Source organism: Fistularia commersonii, chromosome 8 (genome assembly GCF_037954325.1).
Source record: "Fistularia commersonii isolate RoL2024-O1a breed Wild chromosome 8, RoL_Fcom_v1.0, whole genome shotgun sequence".
NCBI classification, from domain to species: Eukaryota; Metazoa; Chordata; class Actinopteri; order Syngnathiformes; family Fistulariidae; genus Fistularia; species Fistularia commersonii.
This window is the reverse complement of record NC_141291.1, coordinates 19,251,887-19,257,087: the sequence shown is the minus strand read 5'-3', so window position 1 is coordinate 19,257,087 and position 5,201 is coordinate 19,251,887. Positions and strand designations below refer to the sequence as shown.

The 5,201-nt window shown below is 41.1% G+C and overlaps 1 pseudogene; it reads left to right on the top strand.

The window, feature by feature from the left end:
- Positions 1-292: 292 nt before the first annotated feature.
- On the top strand, positions 293-4,971 carry LOC147232207 (uncharacterized; annotated as a pseudogene).
- Positions 4,972-5,201: the final 230 nt, after the last annotated feature.

The window sequence follows — 5,201 nt, the reverse complement described above, 5'->3', positions numbered from 1 at the left end:
TACCGCTTGAAAGATAGTCTTTCCCGTAATTGTGCCATGCATCGATCTCTGCCCCAAAGCCCACCTTTCATTTAGCCATTTTTGGGAGAGAGGGATAGCTGACAGTTGACAACAGATGACTCAGCAAGACCAGCTGACGAGTAGGTGAATGACATGCCACAGCGCTCGTTGTGCATTGTGGGACTTGTAGTATTAATGGTGCTTGCAACACATCGGCGGGCCGGCTCTAATAGTAATTAAATATTATCCTGCAGGCCAAAGATAATCCCAGCTCGGGCCTTGAAATTGACATATGTCGGAGGAGATGATAGAGATGGGTTCTGTTGGGGACTCCCCTGTTCGGCCCAAGGACTCCGATGGTCACATGCGCAATGATAGCCAGATCTGGAAGGACTGGGAGGAACGATCGCCTGATCTGATCCTGAGTGGTATGGGTGACGTTTGAGTCTCTGCTTCTTGCAGATGTCTTGGTCCTGCTGGATTCATTCGACCATGCTCTCCTGGTCTCGTTGCAGGGGTTCGCGGGATGGGAATCAGCACCTCCAAGTGCTGGTTGACTTTGGATCGGGCTGTCAGAGAACAAGGAAACTGAGCCGAACGGCAAACTTCTCCATTTACCAGAAAATCTAAATCTCCCAAATCAAAAACAATAAAACTGAAAGCTGTTCAAAAATCAGTTGAGATTGACTTAATCCTAAAATAAAGCAATTAGAAAGAAATTGCTCAGACAAATTGCTTAAATCCCTTTGAAATGTGCCAAAATATCAAAGCAGAAAGCATACTGAGGCAAACAAGACGCGGGTGGTCACGGATTATGTCAACATTTCTTTGACCTCTAATTCACTGCGCAAAATTTTCCAAACAAGATCTCTTCCAAAAATAATGTTTCCACTCAAAATTATTGCTAATAAAAAAGGGAAAAAAAATGTTACTTTGTATTAGTTTGTTTTTAATTGAACATAGTGTCTGGCTCCACTGTGGCAAAGATATACTATTTTGAGAAACGTCTTCTTACAATAAAGAGATTGAATTTACTTTTATTCCATTCATTTTCTCCTTTCCTGTCTCTTACTGATAAGACCCCCACCCTCAACACAGAACATAATGGCTCCATTGTACTAAAGCACAGGGCTGATAATGTTACGTGACATTAAGGCCAGGGATGTTGGTTTCTATTCACAGAGACATTTTTATTGGAATGTAGCCTTACAAAGAGAGTCGTTATATTCAATGGTTTCTGAAATTAGGGAATCCAATACAAGCCTTAATCCTCATTGATCTGCACAATCACAAGTATTTTATTAATAGCAATCTAGCTGTAATATTACAGTGAGAGAGAAAGAGACGTGAATTACGATCTTATAAACTCATACAAAGCCGTTGGCATAAATCAGCTAGCTGAGATATTAATTTGAAATCCAAGCAGGCAATTTATCCTCAGCAGCAGAAATGTAAAAAAGAAAAAAAGGCATTCATGTCCCAAGAAACTCAATTGTTTTCTCTTTTTTTCATGTATAATAATATTCATATCCTCCCTAAACACTGACACAAGGGAAATGGGGGATATTTCAAAGCTGTCAGTGCAACATCTTTATCTTCACTTTCCAAATGCCGGGGTCAGCCAAGTCCGGTGCCCAGTAGACCACTCTCCCAGCGACTTACTGTGATTAATGGGTGTCAGTTAAGAAGGGTGAGTGAGGTCCAGGAAAAAAGAGAGAAGAAAAAAAAATATGAGGAAGATTGTTGTTGAAGGAAAGATACACTTGCACCACTTGTTCAACAGCAGAAGGGAGCCTGGAGGTTGCAACTCGCTGGAAATGTAATATTAGTGGAAATCAGTGTATGTGAGCAAAGCAACATTGATGTAAGTTGTTATCATGAGAACCTGAATTTGGCAACATTTTCTTGGTACACACCAGGGTAGTGTGCTAAAGTTACTGGCCTTGTCAAAAAATGAAATAAAATAAAATAAAATAAAATAAAATAAAATAAAATAAAATAAAATAAAATAAAATAAAATAAAATAAATAATAAATAAAATATCTATCTATCTATCTATCTATCTATCTATCTATCTATCTATCTATCTATCTATCTATCTATCTATCTATCTATCTATCTATCTATCTATCTATCTATCTATCTATCCTATTTTTTCTATCCATTTATCCTATTTTTCTACTTATTTCTTTGGATCTTTATTTTGTGCATATGTATATGTCTGTATAGTGGCCCTGAGGCACCTCATATAAAATGTGTTATTATTATTATTAGTATTATTATTATTATTATTATCATTATTATCTTTTTTTTTTCCAAAGAAGAAGCACATGTTACTACACTTGAATTCTTGTAGAAATATACCTGTCATAGCAACTGGACTTGAATTTCGTTTTTGAAGAGGTTTCACCCCTGATCTGAGAGGCTTCTTCAGTTCTGATGACTTATGGGGAGTTTCCAAACTGTCAGGGTTTCAGGCGGGTCAAGGTTATGGTGGCTTGTTGTGTGAATGGAAGAGTTGATTGCCAGAAACTACGTCCGTCCCAGCTGACAAAGGTAGCTGTTCAGTAGTTCTGGATAAAAAGGACTACCAAGGAAAGATGGACAATCTCCCCAGGGACACAACAACGTATGAAACCCTGAAACGGGACCTGATCGACACTTATAAGAAGAAAACAGTCAGCTGTCTACAGCATGTAGAAAAGATCCGACAATAGACATACCACTTTATTATTGACTGTACCCAGGAGAAACCATCCCTTGCATTTATGGACTCCCGAAGATTCACAAGGAGGGAGCTCCTCTGGGATCCATCGTTAGCAGCATCAACTCTTTCACATACAACATCGGCAAACACGCAGCATAGATTTTGTCACTTTTGATAGGCAACACTACACACCATATCCAAGAAGGACTTTGCCAAGAAGGTCAAGCAGATCAGGCTGGACCCGAATGAAAACATGGTGTCGTACAATGTCACCTCACTGTTCACATGTATTCCCACATTGGATGGGATCACAGCTGTAAGGGAAGGCCTCGTTAAGGACAACGCCATAATAAACAGGTCAAAACTCACCATGAATCACATCTACAACGTACTGGACCTTTGTCTACAAACAACCGGTATCTACCAGCAAATTCATGGATCACCCGTATCCCCCATAGTGGCAAACTTGTACATGGAGGAGGTTGAGAGCAAGGCCCTCGCTTTGTTCAGGGAGACACCGCCAAGCCTCTGTGCAGGTATGTAGATGACACATGGGTCAAGATCAAGAAGAATGAGGTAGAACTGTTCACCACTCACCTCAACACGATCAACGCCCAAGTCCAATTCACAAGGGAGGATGTCACCACCGACCAACTCCCCTTATTGGACTGTTGCGGTCACATCCTACAGGACAGAAGCCTAGACATTGAGATTTACAGGAAACCAACAAACACCGACCGATATTTAGTTTTTGACTCCCACCACCTGGGGGTAATCAGAACTCTACACCACCGGGCCGAGAGCATCCCATCAACCGCCAAGGGCAGCAAGGCCGAGGTACAGCACGTTAGAAAAGCCTTGAGATCCCGTGGCGACTCTAGTCTTCGCAAAACCAGAAACCACCAGATGCAGGAACATAGAACAGGAGGAAAACAACAACAAACGGAAGAATATCATCATATTGTATTTTGCTGGTGTTTCGGAGAAGGGCGTTCAATAAACATGACATACCGGTACATTTCAACCCCCACAGCACCCCGAGACAGAATCTGATGCACCCCAAGGACTAAACACCCAGGCATGAGATAGAAAATATGGTGTGTGCTGTCACTTGCACCGAGGATTGTGATGAAAACCTCTTCACAAATGGATGGCCCGACACAGGAGAGCCACCACTTCAGTACAGGACTCTTGTGGTCCACCTAAACCTGAAGGACAAGGGGCTTTTTTGGCCAGAGAAGACAGATGGTTTGAGAGAGGACTCAAAGAATATCTTTGACAAAACAGAAAAACAATCTCAGAAAAAAGAGGAGGGGGCCTCGGACACACCTTTCACAAACATATACCAACACCATACTGGGATCAATAGCAAGACAGATTTGCATACATGAACCAGGTCAATTACACCCTCCAAACAATCAGGAAAGATTCACCACCAGAAGCAGCCACAGATGACGTCCACATGAGCCTCAGTTCATGTGATCCATCAGGTTCCACTCCTTTGTTTTACCTTTTCATATTCCAATCCAGGTAGTCAAACAAGGGTTGCTCTTCTTTCCCAACGAACGACACATCAATTAGCATAACAACCCCCTTACACCTAGTTTCTGCAGATCAACTCTTAGATTTACACAGCAAGCCACCATAACCTAGACCCGCCTGAAACCCTGGCAGTTATATTTGGAAACTCCCCGAAGGTCATCGGAACTGGAGAAGCCTCTCGGATGAGGGGTGAAATGTCTTCCAGTGAAGAAATTCAAGTTCAGTTGCCATGACAAGAGGATTTAAACAAGAATTCACCATGACCTGGATGACTGAGAACCTCTACAGTCATGTAGCTACATTTGCTTTTCCTCTTCTTTTAGGTCACAGTGCACCAACTTGGACAACTGGAAAGGGTAAAGCCGGGTAAAAAAAAACTATGTTGACATTATCTGTCTTGCAGTCACACCTGATAAGTTGAGACATCTTCTTAGAAAACTGATGACACACACAGACCAAAATATTTACAATATCATCATATAAATACATACATACATTTGGTCATTTTCTATCAATTGCTGATGATAAGACTAGATCTTTTTCCTTGTTTTGTCCCAAGTATTAATGGGATTTTACTTTTGAACTCTTTCAACAAATGCAATCAACAACTGAGGTAACCTGGGGCTGTACAAGCAGTGTGTTTTCGCATTCTTAATTCCATGATTTGTGACTCTTGTGTGTCAGACGAAGGTTCTGGCAAGAATTTCGATGTCAGTCTGTAGCTCTCTGTCCATATTCAACTGCGCCCACAATACATTGTTTCTGCTGCCACAGCTCAGTGGTGTCAAATATGTAGGCAGGCGTTTCTTTTGGCTCTAGGAAAGGATATGTGACTTTGTTAAGTTTTCACAAATTCCTGGAAGAAAGTATTAAATAAGAAGAAGATAGAGAAGGAAGAAGTATGCTGCTGTCAAACATGCAGTCAGTGTATTGAAATTACTGTAAACTTGTT